Source organism: Urocitellus parryii, chromosome 1, assembly GCF_045843805.1.
Source record: "Urocitellus parryii isolate mUroPar1 chromosome 1, mUroPar1.hap1, whole genome shotgun sequence".
Lineage (NCBI taxonomy): Eukaryota > Metazoa > Chordata > Mammalia > Rodentia > Sciuridae > Urocitellus > Urocitellus parryii.
In genome coordinates this window covers 117,211,945-117,237,351 of record NC_135531.1, presented here as the reverse complement: position 1 = coordinate 117,237,351, position 25,407 = coordinate 117,211,945, and the positions used below count along the sequence as shown (strand labels likewise).

General features: G+C 34.7%; 1 pseudogene; it reads right to left on the bottom strand.

Annotated features, from left to right (window-relative positions):
• LOC144254491 (AP-1 complex subunit sigma-3 pseudogene) overlaps positions 1–25,407 on the bottom strand; it is a 169,847-nt pseudogene that overhangs the window by 8,920 nt on the left and 135,520 nt on the right.

Here is a 25,407-nt window from a genome sequence, read left to right as displayed (position 1 = left end):
GTTAATGGTTTTGTATGTTGGTTTTATGTCCTGCAAACTTTTTTTAATATTTATTTTTTAGTCATAGTTGGACACAGTACCTTTATTTTATTTATTTATTTTCATGTGGTGCTGAGGATCGAAGCCAGGACCTCACATGTGCTAGGCAAGCGCTCTACCGCTGAGCCACAGCCTCAGCCCCTTCCACTAGTTTTTGAATGCCAAATCCATAGTATTTGGCACAGGGCCTGCCAAGTATTAGGTACTGAATAAGCTCAATGAAATTGAATAAATAAATAAAGTTAGTTAGGTCCTCTTGCCTGATATTTTTAAACACAGATGCTTTTAGCAAATACATATTAGCCATGTTATTTGTAGTATAGACTATGACAAAGAAACTGATTCCTAAATCTCAATAGGTTATTACAATAAATGTTTATTTTTTTTCTCATACAATATGAACAAAGTGGATTGGTCAGAACTTCACCATACATTAACACTCAAAAATACAGGCACGTAAATGCTCTGAAATTTTAATAGGAGGCATGAAGCTTTCTTAGAGGAATTCTCCTGAATGGCTCTTGCCACTTTATTCATGAGCCATTAGCCATAGATTGGCACACACTGCCTGACCTTCCAGAGCTGGAAGTATGGGGTAGCCCATGGATATGTGTCAAAGGGTACATATCTCTATCATAACTTGGCTCACATGTATCACTCCTGAGATTGGCTGTATTGTTTTCATACAAGCCATAGTTAATTGAAAACTTGGCAATCATTTAATCAGAACAGTCCCAAAGAGAAACTTTTTCTAAATTATTTCATCTACTATGGATGATCATAGAACTAAGAACTAGTGTAATCATTAATTCCTCTGTTTATTCTTTTCATTTATTTAAAACCAGTGGATTAACTTAATTTCATTGTCCTTCATGTTTTAATCAAGTTAACTTTGATGGTTCTATGTTGGTGCGTGTTTCACTTATAAATACCTTTATGTGATGATGTGTATGCCAAGCATATTCAGTCCATCAGTTGGAGGATCTTGGTGTTCTTACAACTGAACTTGGCCTTGCTCATTTTATATGGGGTGTGTTGGAAAAAGCCAATGTAAACAGAGGCAATTTCTCAAAACATCTTGTAATATGGTTCCTCAAAATAGATGATTTTGCTATCTGCCATCTCTCTTATGGTTTATAATATCTTTAGTAGTTTAATCTTATATAGATACTTTGGTAGTTTGGAATCTTTACCAATCAAAACTAATTATAAAGAAATTATATTTAACTCCTTGCCTGTTAAAATTTAACAACTCCTGGGACCTGAGACAGGTGCCATTGTTCTGTGTAAGTTTCAGCCACATTTTATTGATTAAACTATTGTTCAATATCAGCACAATGTACAAAGTTTCAAAGAATGATGCAAACTAGAACTTGTAGTTGCCAGAACTTGGATAATTTTTGTATGTTCCTTAGTTCTCCACTGGTTGAAATTCAAATAATTTTTTTATCAATTGGTAGCAACAATAAATTCAAAATAAAAGAGGCATTGGGACAACATTATTTTATGAGTCCATTTAGTATCATAGTGGAAATAAGCCACTTTTCTATTTTGAGCAGAAAAATCAAACCAATACTCTGGAGAACAATACTGATTCTAGTGTGTATGACCTGTTTTCCCTGAGTGAAGTGATGATTAATAATCCACTTTAGATTATGAGAGGAACTGAGGACTAACCCTGTAAAATGGCTTGCTTTTGTATTAAAGTCCACCTGAAATTAAGAAATTAAGGAATACAGTTTTAAACTTCTGCATGTGATTCCACATAATAGTGCTATTATTTATTTGTTGCAACATACATATGCATGCCATCTATGCACATAACATAGTTTAATAAAGTCATTCCCCAGGGCCACCCCTTTCTCTTCTCTCCACATCCATCTCTTTTCTCTACTTTGCTGGTTTCTCTTCTATTTTTATGAGGTCCCTTTTTAAACTTTTTTTCTCTCCAGCTTCTACATTAGAGAGAAAATATATGACCCTAAACTTTCTGAATCTGGCTTATTTTGCTTAACATAATTCTTTAGTTCCATCCATTTTCCTACAAATGACATAATTTCATTCTTCTTTTTGGCTAAGACACATTTTCTTTCTTTATTCATTTGTAAATTTTAAATGCTACTCTCTCAAGGTAAAGGACTCTAAAAAACAGTGTGGTTGTATTGACCATCTGAATGATTCTATCTTCACTGTTTTCTTTATCTCCTTTTTATTTGGGGGGGTGGTAAAAGATGGAAAATTTAATATTTGGAGTTAAGTATAAGAAAAAACAAAAGTTATTTTCTTAATGACAACTTGATAAGTCAGTTTACAAGGCACAAAGAAACAACTTTGAAACTTTATTCTTTATTTACAGCTCCACTAGATTTGTGTTTTCTGATTTCATTCTAGTTTCTGACATGCAGATCTTTCTCAAGGAACAAGCTCTGTGATCAAGTAGGTGTGACTTACATAGTGCATTCTGTTTAGAGGGATATAATATGCATTTTCATATTCAAGATAAATTACAGTTTCTTCTTCCTTTGGTGAGAACTACATTGCATTTTGCTTAAATCAACAAAGACACACTTTTTCTGCTATGGTTTATACACTTCTATTAGCACTTCCCAGAGAAGTGCTTTCAAATAGTTCTCTGCCATGTGCAGTAAGTAGGTATCTGCACAGTAGTGAGATGGGCATTGCTGGCAGACCCATTCCCCATTCGCCTGTGGTCCTGGTAGGTGAGAGGAATGCAGTGATGGACCAGCTGTTACAGTGAATGACCTAGATGTACACACGGAATCAATCCACTGTTGTTTTCCATCATCCTCCATCACTTACTCTGACTCAGTTTGTTTAAAAATGATTGTACTGTTATATTTTCTGAACTGACACATAAAACTATTTCAGCTTATTGCTCAAATAGCAGGGTAGGAATATTACATGGTGGAGTTGGTGTTTCACTTGGCACCACAGAGTAGCTGACTATCTGAATGTGCAGATTTATGGCACTTATTTCTGGGGACCCAGGTGGTTGTCCTCAATATGAATGAGAACTTGATCTCATGCAGTACTACCTTCCTGCTTCTCATTTGTTCAAATGAACAGATCATAATGTTCTTTTACAAAAAATCTTTTACTTTTATTCATAGAAATAGCATTTCAGATAGTTATTAGGTTCAGACTAGTAATTTCAAGAGAGATCACTAGGACTTAAATATTCATTAACATATAGGGGGAATGTTATTTTTACATTTTCATTGTGATTTTGGTATAGCTTTTTAGTAATAAAATATAGTTATGTTAATGTAGATACCCATATTCTCAGTATTAAGTCAATCAGACTTCAATACATAAAATCCAAAAGGGATAATTAAAGTGCATTAAAGGAAGCTAAACTTTAAACCTATCTCCAATTTATTAAGAAAAAGACATTGAAAATACCCAGATAAAGGTCTTTTTGTATAAAAATCATCAAAATTTCATGTTCAAAAAAGAGAATAAACAGTGAAAATCTACATAAATTCTCTTCTCTAAATGATTCTGAGTGTTACTTGAGTATATATAAGGAAAAGTTCAGAGTGCTTTCCATGTTTGCAATGGCGATATCATGAATAGGTGGTGTCTTTTTCTCATACGGAAGTGCATGCACATAATTATGATTTGATCATATCCTTAAGGGCAACAGCACAACTGTTACTTTATACCCTGTAAGTACACTTATGTATTAGAGAGATCTGCCAAGAGTAGATTTTGGAACCAAGTTTACAACTTAAGACCAATAGAAGAAGATTTTTTTTTCCTTCTGCTTCTAAAAAGAAAAATCAAGAATAATTTCTCCTGATGACCATCAAGGGAAAGTTTTACCAATTATCTGGGTAATCAGTATTAGTGTTACCAAATTAATCAAAATTTCATGTTCAAAAAAGAGAATGAACAGTGCTATTTTGAGGCAGAAAAGGAAAAGAAAATTTGTGTGTTTTTTTTTGTCTATTTTAAGAAGTGATTTATGGTTTGACAATAGAGTATGAAGCTTTATTACTCTATTTCTGTACATTTGAGGGGAGTTTCCATGCAGTGCCTACTGTAGGACTTCTTATATCACCAAATGATATAAGAATTTGTTCATTCTCTTTTTGGGATTAAAACCAGGACCTCAAGCATGCTAGGCAAGTGCACTACCACTGAAGTCAATCAACCCCGGCCCTAAATGCACTGTTGAATACTATTGTATGAATTAGCTGAGTAGAACTGCAGAGCATGCTTCATAATGTTATAGTTACTGTTATACAACCATGACATGGAGTTGAATCTTAAGTTATTGCGTACCTGGACAAGGAGTAGACAGGAATTAATTAAAGGTCTTTGATGTAGAATTTTACTTATATGACTAATTTCTTGTACTTCTATTTTTGTTTATTAATTTATCCAAAACATACTGATTTATAGGACCTAACAGATATTTTGTACTAGATGTTAAAGATCAGAGATAGCATCTCTGACCTCTGGTGACCTCTGGTGACCTCTGGACCAGTGGGAGGCAGAGAGATCCGGAGTTCTTTCATTCTGTATAAAAGGCTATGAATGCAGAAAGCACAGGGTGCATAGAAGTGATACTCATAAGTAACACAATTAAGTCTAGGGGTAGCAGGATAGGCCTCTCAGGAAGGTGAAGATTACCTCAACCATGCAGGGAGGTAGTGGAGCAAGGAGTGTAGAGGATGAAAGAAGCAAGTTGGGAGGAAGAAAGAACAGTTAGAAAGTGATGTAGTAATATAGGAATACTTTGTATTGTTGTATCGTGTACATGTATGAACAGGTATCAGTGAATTCCACCATTATATATCATCACAATGCACAAAATAATATGGAAAAATTAAAAATAAGTATGAGAATTCCTGGTTCTTACTTTATCTGGGTTGATGTCAGCCCTTTGAAATATAAAAAAGAAATAACTAGGAACTGATTAGAAGAGGGATAGAAAGATGAGCTTCTGTTCAAAGTCTTTCCCCACCAGGTGAGGAGTTGATGAACAAACTAGAGGGTCACCAGGCAGCCCTTAGTCGGCCACTTCTGAGTAAGAGTAGAGAGACATGACTCAAATTATTTTGATACTTTCATTTAGGTCCCTCCAAATGTTCTCAAGAATGTTAGGCTCAGTACTGTATCTGAGTTCCTTAGAGAGTACTGACTACAGTGAGTGAACAAATCCAATTTGGCAAACTGATCGAAATTTGTATTTGTATATATAAAATATCACAGGAAGATGGATCATGGGTCATATAGAAGAGTGATCATAGAGCATAGTGAAGTGAAGTTATGGTGAAAATGTTATTTTTATAATTGTCCTTAGCTATTTACTCAGATAATTATAAAAGCTCAGCAGAAAAATTTTCTTCTTTGCCTATAAGTCCAGAATATTTGTTACAACATATGATTGATCAAATCATCTGCATAAAAATATTCATATCAAAGTTATTCTATCTGTGCTTACCTAGCACACCAGATATAAAGAACTCCATAGCATTTTAACCTTCACTTTTAATATTTTTGCTGAGATAATAAAGGATCAAAGATAGAAATAGCAAGAACTGATAGAACATCTAAGCTCAGTACATTTCACTAGGGAATTTTTTGGTCTATTTTGGGTAGATTTTAATCCACAACTTGGTTAAAAAATATTCTTTCTCTGAATACATTTATCAAAGCATCAGGGTACATAAAAGTTCTCTGAATTTATTTTTAAAAAACCGTAGAAAACCTCCCCTGTTCTTTATCTTATCTGAGTTTTCCTTTGCTTCCAAAATGGACTTCAGTGTCATATTCTCACAGAAAACTATGGAGTACTAAACATTAACCAAAATTTAACAGAAGTGGAAGAGATACATGGAAATATAACTGAAAGAGCTTAAGATAAGTCATTAGATATATTTACCAATAAAGTGAAGTTGCCAAAGATAACAGCAAAAGAGTAAACTGAACATTATTGGACTGTGCAGTTATTTTATAATGTCTTTCCATAGGACAGCTAATTGGAAGCTAACTCCCATCCAACTGTACATGAGACAGGTGGTTTGCCTTTAGCAACTTACTCAAGTCATAAAGCAAGATAGTGGTGATGCTGGGAACAGACTGTTCCACGTCCCAGGGAAAGCACATAATCTCTAAAAGGCTATCATGTTGTTCTGAAAGAGAATGTGTCAGGCTTTGACACCATTGGTTAATTTGCAATGTTAGTGATCTTTGTCTTGCATTTTCTTAGCTGATGAATAAGTTTCCCAATCACAAAAACTATTTCTTAATATATCTGTGTTTATTTATTGCCATGTATTTCATTCTTAGAATTCGTTTATTGAGTAACCAAAAGGGAAAATATTTAAACATATAACCCTGTGAACAACAAATCCAGTATATTTATTTTCACATATTAGGAATTTGAAATCTAGAAAGATAAAATATGGTAGTTTCAAAATCAAAATGGTAACATGGTTTCTCTTCCACTAGGCTATAAGACTCCTGAAATCCAGGGCACTCCCCAATCTACCCTTTTATTTGATGCAAGAAGTCTGTTTCCTGTAGTTTTGAATTGTTGCTGGTTGTGTGCTGCTTTTCAATTCAAGAGTTTCTGTTTTGTTTAGATTTTGCATTGTTTCTGATGACCCCAATTGTTCATCGACTTCATGACATCAACTTTCTTCTTAAATTCCATTAACACGCTCATGCTACATGAAGAGTTGTGCAAATGTTGATGGAACTCTGGTCTCTGATAAAATCCCACTTTTCCCTGGGCTCTTTTACTCATTATACCATAAGGTAGTGGTCTATCATCCAAACATTGCAGTGCTAGGGTCCCTCTTCAAAAAGCCAAAGAGGAGGTCAAAGGTGAGCAAGTCCAAAGGAGGCCATATGAAAGGTTCTATGCAAACATATTAGCTGGCATTTAAGGCTCTTCATCTCCTGTTATTATTGAGCCTATCTGGGTTTTCATCATATCAGGTGTAAGGAATCCTTTGCTCCCATTGGAACAAATATTTTTAACGTCTTTTTAGATCAATTCATACCCGTTTCCTGGAAGTCTTGCTCTCCACCACTGATTCATCTGAGTTGATTACAAGCACAAATATTGTCTTTCCTTCCATTTCACAGTCTGAATCTAAGAATTTACACACAATTTAACTTATTCATTTAGTAATTCAAGACTCATTGGTTACAGATCTCTTCTATCTCTGGACTCCTTAAACTACTTTTTCTCAGCACCACATTCTTGAGTCTTTGAATACCTTTTATGTGATTCTCAACTCTGTCTACATAATGTTTACCTGCATGTCTTATTCTGTAACAAGTTTTCAAGGTCATGGAAGGTAGGTTGGCTCTTGTGTTATCTAGGTTCTCCTGGGACATTAGTTCTAGTCACACATGTCTCTAGTCTTTTTGAACACATGGCAGGAATGTACTTCCTCAATGCCTTTTAAGTTAAACACAGCCTTATGACTTGCTTTGGACAATAAAATTTGAGAGAAGTGATATACGTGACAGGTATAAGCTTTAAGAACTATTTAATGATCCACCTCAGTCCACTGCACTGCTATGGGACACAGGTACAAAGATAGAATCTCCATCAGCTTGAATCCTTAAAGGACTGCAGTGGTAGACTTCACTTTTGATCTGTGACAGCTATGTTTTCTGCTTGAGACATAAATAGTCCCATTGATATGCCATTAAGATTTTGGAATTCTTTGTTTCCTAGTTGTTAAGCATCCTAGATAGATATCATACCTATAGCGAATATCCATTCAGTTAGTTCTTATGGAGCAAAGTGTTAACAGAATTAACTAAACACTATAATTCATTTTGGGAATATCCCAGTGATACATAATGAGCATATTCAGATATCATGGAGAAAGTAAAAAGATGATGTTGTGCTGACTTTTGCAAAAGAAAGTTTAACAGTTTCCCTTAACTCTGATTGACCTTTGAAGTACTGAGCGAATCCCAGAACAGCCTGAAGTTACAAATACTTGATGTCTCAATTACTGGAATATTCATTTCTAAGGCCAGTTTGGAACTGAGAAGAGGTAAGAAAAGAAAAGCTGGAAAGATGAAAGTTTTATAGAATTGGAAAATTGTGTCAGTGTGCAAATTAAACAGGGATTTAAAACAATTTTTGGTATTACTTTAAGTGTCTGAGATATGCATACACTATATATATGTATGTATATATGTATGTATGTATGTATGTATATATTCTTGCAAGTCAAATACATAAACTTATGCATGTGTGTGTAAGGATGAATCATGCTAAAAGTCTTTTAAAACAACAGAAAACATCTCAATAACCTTTTAGTTCTCTACATTTTCATTGTGTAAAAAATCAGCCAAAATTACAAACATCAATTGCCAACTTACTGTGTTCCATGAAGTGCCCTAAAGCAGTGCTTGCCAAACTTGACTGTGCATGCAATAATGAGGGGATCTTGTTAAAATGAAGTGGGGTAAGGACTGAGATCCAGCATTTCTAAAAATCTCTAAAGTGATGTTGATGATCCTGGTATGGAGTACATTTTTGAGGAGCAAATTTCTAACCAAAGCTTTTCATATTACCAATGATCTGCTTGACTACTTTACTTCTCTTAACCCACTGAGAGTTCAGTGCCCTGGAGCTAGTAACCATTACTGAATACCCTCCTCAGGGACTCCCAGTGGTACACCACATGTTCATCCAATGCACATTGCATGAGAAGCCCATCCAGAGTTCAACACATGTCCCCAACTTACTGAGCACTCCCAAGGAAGACCTCTATCTCCTGGAAAGTCAGCTGCAGAGCTCTTCTCTACTTATCATGATCATGGGACCCATTGAACTGATGTGAGCCTTGTACCCATGGAGAAAAATATGCAGCACATCCTGCAATCCATCAGGGAGGGCAAGACAAAGAAGCCAAGTAGGGACTTCTAAAGAGAAGAAGACTGAATGACGTCATTCAATATGTCTTCACAAGTTGACAAATACTATGTTTCTTTGCAATAGATTTGATCTTGCCAATATCATCCTGACTGGCTGTGGGATGAGAGCTCTAAACATGCATATATGTTCTGCAAATTAAGAGTTTGTTTGTTTCTGAAATGGTGGATATGAAAAATGTTGAAATTTGTATTCATTTAATATAACAAATTTGAATATTATGTTTACTCATGAAAATAAGAAATATCTCTCATACAAACATATTCTTCTGTTGATTATTTTAATTTGTTTGACAGTTTATGGATACTATTAATAATTTGAAGAAACAAGCATTAGAACTCATGAGAAAATTTCCAGTTACTTAAAGTGTAAATTGTTATAATATAGTATATTTATGAAAGCTAGTTCATATTTCATATTTAAAATATGTGAAAACATCACAGTTTGACATTCAAATTGATGTCTGGTGTTTGTATTCAATCTGTCTTATAATTACATAATATAATGAATATCATTATTTTTTCATTAATTCCCAGTGATGCATTAAATCTTCAATTTATTCCAAAGTTACCAATAAATAATATAAAATAAATGTGTCCACTGATGTTAAAAAGGTAGAAAAGAAATGTCATTGAGACTATAGCAGTGAAAGAGACAAACTTCCTATTCTATGTAGCTCTCATTCTTCAGGGAGAAAATAAGTAAATAATGTAGAGGCAAAAAACAAAATCAGAGAGATACACTTTCCACAAAGACATATAATGCCCTGTTCTCTTAAGAGGTACTGGTGTGGCTTCTTTCAATATGAATCACAAAGACTTCTGCTAGGGGCTCATATTAAAGTTGGGATTTTGTCCTTGCTCTTATTAACCCTGACTCTTACTAAACGTATCCATAAAAAATGTTTCTTGGGCTCATTAACCTTACTTTAAACCTTTGAACAGATGTCCTAGTGACTTTCCAAAATTCCTACATTTATTATCCTTTGACTTGAGCAGAATGTGTTACCTTTATATCTATGCATAATTTCTTTCATTTTTGAGGTATTTTCACTGTATTATATGAATACATACACTGTTTTAAAATTTGCAATGAGGTTTGAAGTCCTTGGAAAGTGGGTGTCATGTTTTGTAATCTTTATGATGAATTCCACCTCCTTTCTCTTCCCTTAGTCCCCAGATCATAGCTGGAATGAAGCACTGTGATGTGGAGGTGGATGGGGGAATCACGTGGGGGCCTGAAGCTGAGGTGTCCTATGAGCTCTTTTCATGAATATGAGCCTCTGCTTGGGGCTTGGTTTCTCAAGAACAAAAGCTGCCATGGAACAATAAAAGATTCCAAAGCAGAGAATCCTGAGATTACTGAGGCATAGAAAAATGAGGAAGCAGGCAGTAGGAAAGTATCAGTCATGAGGCACTGATAATTTGTGTGAAAATGACAGTGAAGGTGGAAGTAAATCTTGGAACTGGGAGCTACTGAGGAGGTCAAGTTCCATGATGTTCTCAACCTGTAGGCTGCTACTCATTAGTGGGCAGGGGAATTGCTGAAGTGGGCCTCACCTACCATTTTTTGTTAGCTTTTGTTTATGTTTGCATTGATCACTTTAGGGTCTTTATTTATTTATATACTAATGGAATTTTACTTAATATTTGTCTTTTACTTTATCAGACATAAAAATATTCTTTTATGAAACTGTTCCAGTTTTACCAGTCTGCTGGGAAGTGTGTGTGTGTGTGTGTGTGTGTGTGTGTACTCCTAGTGATGAGAAAAATGCATTTCAGACAAAATTTTGGAAACACCAAGTTACGGACTTCGACTCTGGAGCAAGATGCCTAGGTTTAAATCCTAACTTCTATATTTATTAGCTGAGTGATATTTGGGAAATTAATCTCCTCTTGATTTCAATTTGTTATCTATAAAATAGGTTTAATAATAACACCTACTTTAGAGAGTTTTATAAAATTTTAATGTATTAACATTTGTAAAACTCTTAAAGTATTGCCTTCTATGTACTAAGTGAAATATAAATGCTAGCTGTATTTTTTACTATCAGTGAAAATATTTTAAAGGAATTCCTCCCTCCTTATCTGGAGAACTTGGAAAACTCAGTGATGGTTTAGAAGTGAGATGTTAATGAAAGAGCTACAAATGGGTTCAAATTTGAGCAAAGATTTCTTAGTAAAAAATCTCAATTTATAGTTGAAGTCACAGAATAAGTAGAGGTTACTATGGGAGAGTATGGATTAAGTGAGAGTTTTTTAAAGGACTGAGAAGTGAGGAGCCAGAGAAGAAGGACAAAATAAGACAACTGATAGAACTGAACCCCAAACATAAAAATGGAAGTAGTTAGCAATCTAAGAAGAAGAAAATGATTAATAGTGTCAAACATCCCTGATTTAGTTGAAATTTAATTGAAATGAAAGGCATGATCACCTATTGAATTTGACCAAACAGTGGTCAAACAGTGAAGATAATTTCTGTGTAGGGATTAGTGTACATGCATGTATATTGTGTGTGTGAGTGTGTGTGTGTGTGTGTGTGTGTGTGTGTGTGTGTGTGTGTATGGGAGAGAGAGAGAGAGAGAGGGAGAGAGAGAGAAAGAGAGAGAGAAGAGAGAGAAAAAATACAAAAGTAAAACAAGTAAATGAGAGATACAGCAAATGAAATCACATTCTCCTTTCAAGCAGTTTGTGAAAATATATAAGCTTTCTCATCTGGCATCATCTGGCATTGAATGATGAGCAGCACAGTAGAAAATGAGAGGTTGAAGTTAAAGATACTAACGAAAAAGAAGAGTAGAGCAAAGTTCTTGGGTATAAAGATAGAGATGTTAACCCAATTATAGGATAGAAAAAAAAAAAGACTTGACATTATCACAAACTTTCTGTATACCAACAGCTGAGCTAATCTTCTTCCTGTGACAACCCAGTGAGGTAAGTACACTGTTCATTTCAAATTACAGGTGGGTACAGAGATGAACGGGACGTTTAGGAAACAGCCCTCCCAATTCTAAGTAGAGTTTGGGTTTGATCCCAGGCAGCCTGCATACTGGCTGGGCCCTTATTGACTGCTCTGCCACAAACAGGGCGAAAAGTGAGGAAAAAGAGGGTGCAAAGAAATATAACATTCTAACCAGCCTCTCAGTTGCTTTTATACCAAAAGAACCAAATTATACGGCCAAGACTTTTTATATTGAATGGCTTCTTCTGCTATTATCAGAGTATTTTAATCTGAATTAATATTTTAATTAATTTCCACAGCAAATTAAATAGTGGCTGTTGTAGGTTTTTTAAAAAAACTGGATAATATTAGCATTTAAGCAATATCTACCAACCATCTACCATTTAATCACTAAGACTTTCTTTATTTGAGAATAATATAAGCAACTAACCAACTTAATTATTAATCATAGAAAAAGTATATTGGTTCAATTAATTTTGTTTTCTTTCAGATTTATCTATACATAAGATTGGAAAAATTAACCATAGGAAAGAGCTATGGATAAAATTACTGAATATCAATAAAATTTCATATTATTTAACATATTTAATGATGATAACATATGGTAAGGTACAGAATATATGTTGTAATTTATTTTATTCCAGAGAAATCTTGAATGTTTCTATGTTTGGGGAGGGGATAGCATTTGGAAAAGTTCGCTCTTGTCTCTCACAGTTCTAATTTCACTCACATGGAACAGCAGAAAACCCTGAGTAGAGGGCAGGGGAGAGAAGATCTGTTTCCTAATAGATGTGACCAGGAACCCTAAGGTGAGTGTAGATCTTCCTCAGACTGACAGTACGTCCTGACAGGGCAGTGTTTGTGTTCTGATTTGGTGCTGGCCCAGGACCAATAGGAAGCAGGGTGATTGTGTTTCTAAAAGACAGGAATGGTGGGAATTACTCAAAACACACTGTTCTTTCTCTGAGAGGCATTTTTCTCCATTCTTCATCCTTGGCGGAAGAAAAATATTTTTAGAAGAGTAGTAGCTGCATTGGGTCCACTCACCAATGCTCCTTTTTCATTTTTCTTCAATGTCATACAATTTTTTTTTCAATCAGGAATTTTTCAATAAGATGTTGCATCCATGGAAATAATTTTGTTTGACATGAAATACACTTGCAAATTTGCCCTAGACTTTTCTCCATTCAAATCAACAACAACAATAACAACAACAAAAAGTTTTAAAATTAAATCAGACTCTGTTGAAAGGAGAGAGTATAAAGAATTTATGCAAAGCCTTATAAATTTTTCTAGAAGTCATAGAGTTCTGAAAAGATGCAGTTTCAATGCTATATGTATATATTATGTAATATATAATGTATAATATATAATACATAATTCACATCACATATATGAATTTATGTACAATAGAAAAAATGGTTTTAGCAAAATTTAATTTGAATTTTGAATCATCATTGATAATTGAAAAGAAACCACAAAGGAATTTGTCTCTCTTCCTTGAATATACAATTAAAACTATATCTAATTATCCAAACTTGGAACATTGGTGTAAAATTAGTCTCCAGCTAAAGGTTGAATTCTGATATAAGAACAAACAATAAATTACAGATTTATTTCTTTATTTTTCACTTGAATCAAGGGGTTGTACATTGGTGGTTGTGTGATTGGGGATAAGAGGTAAAGGGATAGCCCTAAGGATTTCAAGTCTTTAACCTGTGTGTGTTTCACCCTCTGCTGGTAGCTAAACACCTGAGTCAAGAGTGCCTAGAAAGGGAAGTACAAAAGTGATCCTTGATACTCTAAAGTAAGCATCAATTGTAAACTGGTCACGAAACATGATTTTGATTGGCTATTGCTAATATATAGAAAAGACCTGGCACAAAAGAGAAGTTTATGTGGAAATATAACTTTCAAAACATAAAATAGAAATTAGCTATTTTATTAACAGAAATTCATGATTTTTAAATAACCATTTTTATTGTTTTTATAGGACGTATAAAACGTTCACATTTTTATTTTAATACTACATATATAAAAATGTTTAAACTATTTTATTAAAGTTAAAAGATTTTCATAAGTTAACTTGAGGACAGTTTAGAAATGTCTATATTGGAAAAGAAAATGTTTGTAGGTTTCTTACATGGAGATCAAACAAGGCCCCCAGGAAACCAATTTGAGAAATTGAATCAAGGTTAAGAAAGATGCATTATATGGGTCTGTGGCTGTAGCTCAGGGACAGAGCGCTTGCCTAGTACATGTGAGGCACTGGGTTCCATCCCCAGCACCACATAAAAATAAATAAAGGCATGCTGTACATTCACAACTACAAAAAAGAAAAGAAAAAAAAAGAAAGTTGCACTGCACATGGAGAAGAGCTTCTTCAAAGCCTCCTGCCTCGGTTGGAATTGATCTGGGAAGTTGGACTGTATTGTTTGTAGGAGAGCATCAGGTAAGTCAAACTGGAGCTCAATGGAGGTAGGTAAATCTGATGCCTGAACCTGGAATCCCTTCTCTCTAAATTCTGATGTAATCAAAAGAGCTTGAGTCAGGAAATGGGGATGTAGATCAGTGGCAGGGCACTTGCCTCACAGACACAAAGCTCTGGGTTCAATCTGTAGCACACCTCCACAAAACAAAACAAGACAAAAGCTTCAGCCAAGGCTATTCAGTTACAATTTCTAATTGGGGATAGTTGATGAGAATGACCCTCAAGGAATTATTACAGATTAAAACACATGTAATGCAGATGTCTTTCATCAAAAGCCACAAAGGAGAAACAAATCTATCCCTGCCCCTTTGAGGACAATGTTCTTTTTTTTTTTTTTTAGAGCGAAATTACAAAATTTAGCATGTATCATAAAACCTGTATTGAAGCTAGGAAATGCAGGAACAGGGATTTAGTCATTTAGAGTAGCTGGAAATGACAGATCTTGTTGAATACTGTCGGTCTCTCTGGGCTGCATACATGACCACTATTTCACCTGCTCAAGAGACTTCCAGTCCACACTGGCAGGGGGGAAAACTAGAGCAGTGTCAAGAAAAATTATTAGGGAAAGCAGCACTCAACTTGGTCCTGACCACAAGTCCCTGGATATGGCTGCCAGTGACGCTAGTGAATAAGATCTATGCCAGTAGAAACAAGGCCAGGTCAGGCAGATGCCTTAGCATTGGGTTAAGGGAGTCGTGGTAGAAGGAGGCACTCCCTGGAGCAGTCCACATTTACTTTTGCATATTGTGCAGAAGCAAAATCAAATAGTATTGATTTTTAAAAAGAAACAGGAGAAGCTGTGATTTCCACCCTTCTTAAACCTGAGGTAAGACAAGGAGATATTAACACACTGTGTAGTATGCCTACATATGTGTGTCTGTATATGTAAGTACACACAGTTCCATGGTGAACATGCCAACAATGGGTAGCAGAAACACTAAAAACTCATTAGTAGCCAGCTGTGGTGGCACAAGCCTGAAATCCCAGCAGCTCAGGAGGCTGAGGCAGGAGGAGTGTGTGTTCAAAGCCAGCCTCAGCAATAGGGTGGTACTAAACAACTCAGTGAGACCCTGTCTCTAAATAAAATACAAAAAAAAAGGTCTAGGGCTGTGACTGAGTGCTCCTGAGTTCCATCCCTGGTACTAAACAAAACAAAACTTCATCAGCATACTCAATTGCAATGTGTCCTTCATCAAAACTTTGGGCCTCATTTCCTTTTCTACAAAAAGAAGAGGTTTAGACTGTTAATGTATTTTACAGGCCTACCAATCTATAAGTCTATATATTCAGTCAGCTTTATATATATATATATACACATACACATATATACATATATACATACACACACATACACACACACGCATTTTGGAGGAAAATCTGGGAAAATTATGGAATTGGTAAAATGATGTGAATCAGCAAAATCTCTCTTAAGGAAGTTTCATGAAGGAAGTAGATCTTGGCTTATGTTTATGAAGATGCCTATCTATCTAAATTTGCCACCTAATATATGAGTTATCAGAATCCAGATAAGTGACAGAAATGTTTTCTTTGGATACAATCCTTTTTTAGTTAACAAAGCCTTACATAGAGTTTTGAAAGAGTGAAGGAGCTGGGTTTGAGAGGATTGGGTAGGTATGACGGGTCAGGGAAATAACATGGCTTGGAACTGTAGAGTTGGAAGTCACTTGTGATTAGCTAATGTGGTTTTCTATCACAACTGCAGCTTACTGCTGAAGAGCCTCGATAAGCTTTAGAGGAAATACATGCACAAAATAGAACAGTTCTATTATGTAATGTTAACTAATTAATGTCGAGTACTTGGATTTTGTAAATAATGGTAAAAATAAAATAAAATAAAAATGAAAGGCACTCCAGGAAAAGGGGACACCATGACAAAAGACAAGAGCATGGGGTTGAGGGACACCACATGTGTTTCCAAGTTATGAGAGCTCACATTATGGGACAGGGAATTGTGGTAAAGGTAGTTACATTTAAGATGGGACTCATACCATATTCATAGCCAAACTCTGAATCTTGGGACATTTTCAATCCCAAGCCATGTGTTAAGTAATCTAGTGGTAGAGCCAGAGTAATCCAGCACAGTATGGAGGGTGTATTTGAAGGTGCTAGGAGCAGAAGTTGGCTCTTTCAGTTATCAAAGAGTGATTAATAGGTTGGAATCTAGGGCACAAATAGAACAGACAGAGAGGAAGGAGAACATGAAAGAGATCTTTAGCAAGATAATTCTGCAGGATTTTTTTGTTTTCATAGAATTGTAGAGACCACCCAGATTTTTGGATTTTGGTAACCATCAACACAGATGAAGAACAGAGGAGAAACACAGAGTGCTGGGCGGAGAGGAACATGATGAGTAGGCATGCGACTTTAGACATGTGTGAGATGTCTAAGATAGTATCCCTGATAGATACCACATTTAAGGAAGAAGAGGTCAGAGATGAAATAAATTGATAATTACTACTGAAGACTGAATACTTCCCCCAAATAGTGTTAGAATGATTGGATAGAATTGAGTTTAAGTTCAATAGAATTTGAACTTTTTGTCATCACCCAGTAGATAGACTCATGAAAAGATTAGGTAGTTGTAGGCAAAATATGAAATATTTTTAGCACATTAAATTTTATGAGGAATTTGGTTGCTCCTTCCCATTATCTAGTTAGAGCATTTAACAAAGCATAAATGTTCAAGTATTTGTAATAATGATTAATTAGAATTTAACATCAACTCGGAACTGGAGAAAAGATATAGGATGCATCAATTCTTATTTCTTGCAAAATTGGAGTCTGTACAACCCCAAGTGGATTATTAAATGATTTTCCCTTTGAAAGAAGACAACAGATATGAAGATTGTATGTGTGGTTTTTGATTTATTATTCTGAAAACAAGAGACTAAATGTCCATTACTGAAGAAGTAAATTTATCAATCTGGGAACACTTTCTGTATATTCTTCAAATTCATTCTATTTAATGCAAGTCTTTATTTCTTTTGCAATATTTTTTGTAAAACATTATATTTTGAGCTATATTTTGCAAAATAAGTTTTGAGTCACTTAATCCAGTCATTTCCAGACCTTTGTATTATGGAGTATTAAAATGAAATTTAATACAGATGAAAAAGGGATTTGGTTTTATTGCCAACTCCTTATTTTGCCAAAAAGAAAATTAGGGGGAAAAATCAAGAAGCAAGCAAAACCTATTGCCTATCATCATCAACTATAATTATCAAATCTAAGAGGACAGTAGAAAATGCACGGGAACTTCAATACATCACCTTTATCTCTCTCACCTATATATGCTTCATTATAAGAATGTTATGAGCTGAACTCTCTTCTTTTGAAGTTCCTATTTTGAGATCCCATCGCCCAGTGTGAGTCTCTTTGGAGATGTACCTCCAGGGAGCTAATCGAAGTTAAATGTGATTATACAGTGGGGCTCTAATCTGCTAGGATTACTGTCCTTATGAGAAAAGGAAAAGATACCAGAGATCTCTCTTGTCATGTGTGCACAGAAAGGGGGCTGGATGAGGACGCATCCAGAAGACAGCCCCCTACCAGTCAGGAAGATGGGCCTTGCCAGAAAACAACACTATAGGCACCTTGATCCTGAACTTTGAGCCTCTGGAATTGTGAGAAAATAAATTTCTGTTGTTTAAGCCACATGGTCTGTGGTACTCTATTATACAGCTTGAGTTATTGTCAACATTTCTAAATCACAGATCCAGTGCTCCTTGGAAATAATCTAGGTAATGAAAAAGGCCTTACATTAAAAAAAAAAAGTTAGGAAAAGGGGTTTCAGAACAGATAAATCTTTGACAAATGGAAAGGGAATTCTGAGTTAACATTTTTTCTTTTACCCTCCTCCTCCCACTGCCTGCCCTACCTTTCTTTCATTGAATGAGGGTTTGGGCGGAGTAGGAGGAAGTAGAAATATGCACAGTTACTGTTCATAAATACCCATTTTTATGTCTGGAATATTCTTGTCCTTTTGTGTGTTTGGCAAACTCCCATACACACTCAGGTATTCAGTGCCTACATCATCTTTTCTATCAACCCTTCTTTGAAGTCTCTTAAACAAGTTACCTTTTTTCTCAGAAAGTTGTTTATACCAACATAATAGCTATGATAGAAAAATGAACATACCAATTCATGATTTGCTTGTTATTCTTATGATGTTTTCTGATGCTATTTGTTACCTGTCATCTACTGATATTTATTGTGATTTTTTTTATGTATTTGAGTTATTTCTGACATATTATTTTGTGATTTCTGTTTACCTCTCTTTTCGACAGTTTTTTTTTTCTTTGCCTCTTTTCCCCCACTTAGTATTTTCTCCAAGTCTCTTTCCTGCCTTAGAATGACTAAGACTTTTTAAAACTTTATTTTATCCCTCCATTGGCTTGAAGTTATGAACTCTGATTGTTTTACTGATTACCCTAGACACCATTAAGCATACTTCACAAACTCTAAACTTATCTCTCTCCTACTACTATTAAGAATGCTCTTGGGATGTTCCTTTTGTAAATATTAAGAGTGGAGGATTGTGTTAGTTCCATTGTGTACATTAACCCCAACAGCCATTCCTAAATATTACTATTTATTGCAGCTATTGTTTTACAGAAGATTCCCTTCATATTTCCATGGCCTTATAAATCATATCACTCATCTTTCTGTTTTGCATTTTAGACCATTTTTCTTGCTATTATTTTTTTTTGAGCGGGGAGTACTGAGGATTAAACTCTGGGGCTCTCAATATATATATTCCTTTTTATTATTTTATTTAATTAGGTATTTATGACAGCAGAATGAATTTTGATTCATTGTACACAATTGCAGCACGACTTTTCATTTCTCTGGTTGTACAAGATGTAGCATCACACTATATGTGCAATCATGCATGTACCTAGAGTAATGATGTCCATCTCATTCCACCATCTTTCCTGCACCTATGAACTCTTCCCACCCTCCCTCCCCTTTGCCTCTAATAAGTTCCTCCATTTTCTCCATGCCTTTTCTCTCCCCATTATGAATCAACATCCACTTATCAGGGAGAACATTTGGCCTTTGTTTTTTTGGAATTGGCTTATTTTGCTTAGCATGATATTTTCCAACTCCATCTATTTACTTGAAAATACCATAATTTTATTCTCTTTTAATGCTGAGTAATATTCCATTGTGTTTATATACAACAGGTTTTTTTTCTTCTTTTTAAAAATCCATTCATCTATTGAAGGACATCTAGGGTGCTTCCACAGTTTGGCTATGAGAATTGAGCTGCTGTGAACATTGACTTAAAATCAGCATACTCTAATAACATAGCCACATCAATGTTCTGAGCCCCATTTTTTGAATTTTTTTGAGAGACAGGGTCTCACTGAATTGCTTAGCACCTCGCCATTGCTGAGACTGGCTTTGATGTTTTGTTTCCTTTTCTTTTTTTTTTTTTAAGAGAGAGAGAGAGAGAGATAATTTTTAATATTTATTTTTTAGTTCTCGGCGGACACAACATCTTTGTTGGTATGTGGTGCTGAGGATCGAACCCGGGCCGCACGCATGCCAGGCGAGCGCGCTACCGCTTGAGCCACATCCCCAGCCCTTGTTTTCTTTTTTAATATTTATTTTTTAGTTTTTGGCGGATACAACATCTTTGTTTGTATGTGGTGCTGAGGATCGAAACTGGACCGAACGCATGCCAGGCAAGCGTGCTACCGCTTGAGCCACATCCCTTGAGACTAACTTTGAACTCATGAACCTACTGTCTCAGCCTCCTGAGCTGCTGGGATTACAGGCAAGTGACACTGCACCTGGCTTATCTTGTTATGCTTTAAATGCTTTTTTTTTTTTTAAGTTCTCTTTCACTGCTCTTTTAAAAAGTTAATTCTAAAGTTTTTTTTTTTATCCTTATTCCTTAAAAATAATTACAAGGAATACATGGCTCTATTTAGATAGTTGTTATTTTAAATTGTAGAGGTACTATTAAACCCTTTTACAGCTTTAATTTGTTTCAAGAAGACAATCATAAGCCCATCTTTTATTTTTCTTTCTATTTCATTACTTTGAAATTTTCTATGTACTTAGTTTTCTTCAGATCCATAGAGATGTGCTTAGAAATTTGTTTTCTCAGGTTTATCCTTCTTGTGACTCATTATGCTTTATGAATCTGGGGATTTCTGTCTTACAGCCATTCTGAAACATTCTCATCTATTAATCCCTTTTGAATATTTTATTTTCCCCATGCTCTGTCATCTCTCCTTTCTGTAACTCCAATTACATATTTATTAAAACTTTTCTTAACTTCAATTCCCCATTTTCCATATTTTTACCTTTTTTATGCATCACTATGAATAATTTATCTTGTTTGTGTCTCCCATGTTACTATTGTTTCTCTGGATATATTTTATCTGTCATTTAACCTAAGTAGTACATTTTGCATTCAAATCATTATATTGTTATTTTTAGAAAAACAATATTTTTCCCCAAAATTTTATAGAATAGTACACAAAAGAAGAAGAAATAGTAGCAAAGTTTTAGATTCTGGGAATCTCTAAAATTCAACACATTTGTGCCTTGAACAATTTCAGAGTTTGGTGGTGGTTGTGATATAGTGGCAGGCAACAAGATGGCTGCACTGTGAACACTACAAACACAGGCAGGCCCTGGCCCAACACCACCAGACAGGAGACAAGAGCCAAATTGTAAAACAATGGTGATTGCTATGTGGTGTCTAATACCTGTTGTGTAATATATTTATTATATTTATTATATTCTCGGATGAACATTCAGAAACAACCAGAAAGAGTATCATTAATAGGGAGTTGATGGTTTCAGAGTTGCAGGCAGAGCAAAAGTCAGTAGGTGATGTAATACTATTAATATGTGCTTATTTAAACCCAGACAACATGGTCTAGAGAAAAATAGGATGGAATGCAAAACAACTGTTCAAATTAGATTATATAATGACTCGGATTGATCACATTGATGCCAATAAAGTAACACACTTGTTCCAAATCTGACCAACAACTGTGAGCATGTAAAGATGTATACTGTGTCATAAGCTTATTTATGATTTCATTGATAATGGAACTCAGGTTATATCTTCAATCTCCCACACAGACTTCCTCTTCCTCTCTACTCTCTCGCCATACCATACCAAAGTGAAATAATCATCCTGCGCATCTACTACTAGTCCAGAGACCTGACATACATGAAGATTTAGTAAATAAAAACATACTGGGGTTTTGTGCTAAATAAATAGATTTTTTAGCTACTCTCATTACAAAATAAGTTAAATATGTGAGATTATAGTCCTGTTAATTTGGCCCACTACTGTAATCATTGTAATATGTCCAATAACATCATTATGTAAACCTTAAACATATACAATAAAGTTCATTCAAAAAACAAATAAAATAAGCAGTGAAATGGCTATTATTCATATATAAAATATTATAAAATTGATTTGACTTGTTATTTCAGCTGAACCAGTTTTTCCAACATAAATTTGTCATGACATCATTGTATATATGCAGGTTAGAGAATGAATCTATTGGTGGTTTCTAAAGGAATATTCCACATATTTTTCATTAAGGTGGCCCTACAGACAAGAAAAATGCCATTGAACAAAGCAGTCTTGGATAAAGTAAAGGTATTCATAGAAGAGCCATGAGTTGTGTAAGCAAAGGTTAAAAACATTTCACTTATTTGAAATAAAGACTGGGCTGGGGCTGGGGTTGTGGCTCAGTGGTAGAGCACTTGCCTTGCATGTGTGAAGCCCTGGGTTCGATCCTCAGTACCACATTAAAACATAGTAAATAAATAAATATTTTTTAAAAAGACTGGGCAGAGATTCATGTGTACAAGCAAAAGAAGTTCTGATTTACCTTTGCCCAAATCCATAGATAAATATTTCTAGTATTTATTTTTTAATGAAAGAAATTCAGTAGTATTTAGCAATTTAGCTTAAAAATTGATTTATGAGTCATTTTTCTGCTATGTGCTTCTAGCCAGTCTTCTTGTCAAATCACCTCTGAAAATCATTCTTTTATCAATAGTTAATCCCATGACAAACTCAGCTATCATCCATCTTCTGTTTTCCAAGTCTCTAGAATTACTCATGTTATGTTTTAATTACTTGTGATTATTCTACATGTAATGCAGTTTTTTAGACATCCTCAATAAGTAATAAAACTCAGGCATCAAATGTACAATTTCATAGGTAGCACAATGAGCATTAAAATTGAGTACCACGGGGCTGGTAGAGTGCTTGCCTAGCTGATTCTCAGCACCACATAAAAATAAAGGCATTGTGTTGTTCTATCTACAAAAAAAAAAAAATGTTTTCTCTCTCTCTCTCTCAAAAAAAATTGAGTACCACATGTTTTCTGAAGAAAGTTTTCTGAAGAAAGATCATAAGATCTAGTAAAATCTTTGGGAAAATTTTTAAATTCAATAACAGTAAAAAGATTGAGTGAATAAAAGATGAGAGAGGGAATGATAACACATTGAAGAGTTTTACATTTTGAATCAAATTAGTGTAAGGTAATGCCAAGTTAGGTTTTATTTTGGTGCTAAGTTTGAATCTTGTATGTTTTTCTCGCTCTCTCTCTTCCTCCCCCCTTTTCTTATTTTCCTTCCTTCTTTCCTCGCCCCTCATTCTCCTTCTTATAATGAGTTTTCTTCAATTTCCTTGGTGTTGGTGAACTTTAATAAGATAGCTTCCTTCTTCCTCCCAATATCCAGATTTTTTTAGTGGTGTTTGTTGATGTTGCTAGTCTTTTTTTTCCCCCGTTTGTTTTAATTTGTTAATCTTGAAGCATAGTGGACATCTCCAAAAGTAGACTGTTATGTCAAACTGCCTTGAAGTAGGGTGACAGCCTCTTATATTTATTAGTGAGGGTTGATCAGGTCAGCCTTTCCCATCTACCAAAGGCTTATTCATCTGAGTGCTCATATTCACTTCTACACTTAGACTCCTCTTAGTTTTCTCAATTGCCTATAAGCCTCCCTTTTGGTAAGCACAGAGGTTCTCATTTCTATATCATTCTATTAATGTATTATGCATGCAAACTAATATTATACAATATAATATTATAAATATAGAGATATTGTGGTGGGAAACATAGATAAGGTCCATGTTCTCAGAGTTCTTTCTTTCTGATGGGAAATTCAGATAACTCAATATCACAAAATTTCTGAAGTACTGTGATTGGGCACAATACAGACATTTAACTCATCCCTGAATAAATTAATGGAAGAATAAGAAGTGATATATAAATTCATAAGACGTAAGTGGTCAGGAGAAACTAAGAGACTGTTCCAAGAAGTTGGGGAGGCCCTTAAATAAAAGAGAATATCACTTTTGAAGAATACATTTGTTAAGACTAGGAATAAAATACACAAGAGAAGAGTTTAGGCAAATACATTAGGAAAGGCTGAGTCTAAGGTTTATTTACTTTTTTTTTTTTTTGGTCATTTACAAAGAGTTTGTTATTTTAAAGAGACTATGTATGTGTGACCAGAATAATTGAAATGCTTTAAAGAGGTAGGTAGATATAATCTTGCATCAATTGCAATCAATCAATGCCTGTGCCATTGAACTATAGAGACTAGATGAGTTGGCACACCTTATGGAGTCTGTGGTATAAGAAGAAAATAAGTTTTAAGAGAGAGTCCAAAGAGCATCAGCATTTAAAACAGGAAGAAGAGAAATATGAAAGAAAATCTGGGATGGAACAGTCAAAAGGGAAGGAGAAAGAAAGTATGAGGTTTCACAGAGGAGAAGAAAAGAATGTTTTAAGAATAAGCGCTCAGGCTGGGATCGGTGGTGCATATCTATAACCTCTGCAACTTTGGAGGTTGAGGCAGGAGGATTACAAGTTTAAAGCCAGCCTCAGCAACTTAGCAAGGCCCTAAGCAACTTAGTGAGACCCTGTATTGAAATTAAAAATTAAATAAAAGGACTGGGGATGTGGTTAAATGGTTAAATGCCCCTGAGTTCAATCTCCCTGGGATGTACCCCCTAAAAAGGGCCTGGATAATATCCCCATAATAAAATAAGGCCTAAAAGGATTCCATAAGAATAAATTAGTTTTTTAATCTTCCTTAAGAATAAAGCAGTTAGCGAGGTACAAGTACCTCTAGTTAGTGTCAACAGTGTAGGAAGTGTAAAACTCACACAGAAACTAGCACACCATTATTCACTCAATAGACACTTAAACTCTTTCTTCTACCACCATGTATGATAGTTTCGATTCTTTCACATCCTCATTAAGAAATGTGGTTTGACTCTTTAATTAAAGCATTCTGATTAAAGTTTATCAATATCTCATGGTAGATTCAATTTACATTTCCCTAATGACCAATGATGTTGCCATCTTTATACACACACACTTGACATCCATACTGCTGCTTTAATGAACTATTTAGATATTTTGTTCATTTTATTTTGAGGTCATTCCTTTCTTAGTATTGAGTTTTGAGATTTTATTATACTTTTAGTATATGTTTTATTACATGTACATTTGGTAAATATTTTCTCCCAAACCTATAGACTATCTTTCTATTACTTTAATGATGCCTTTGAAATAATAGAAAATTTACTTTACATAAAAGTCAATATATTTTTTAAATATATGGTACATGATGTCGGTATTTATCTAAAAAAAAATCTATGCCAAATTTATTAGTGGTAATGTAAAATGGCAAAAATCACTTTGGAAAAACCAATTTGACAATGATTTAGAAATTTAAACATGAGATCCTGTCAATCCACTCATAAATATTTACCTAAGAAAAATGAAAGTATATATCCACACAAATATTTGCTCACATATTTTCACAACAAATTTATTTGTAATAGCCCCAAGCAGGAAATAACCCAAATGTCCATCAAAAGTTAACAAACAAGTTGTAGCATCTTCACATAATAGAGTATTACCCATCAACCTAAAGGGACAAATCA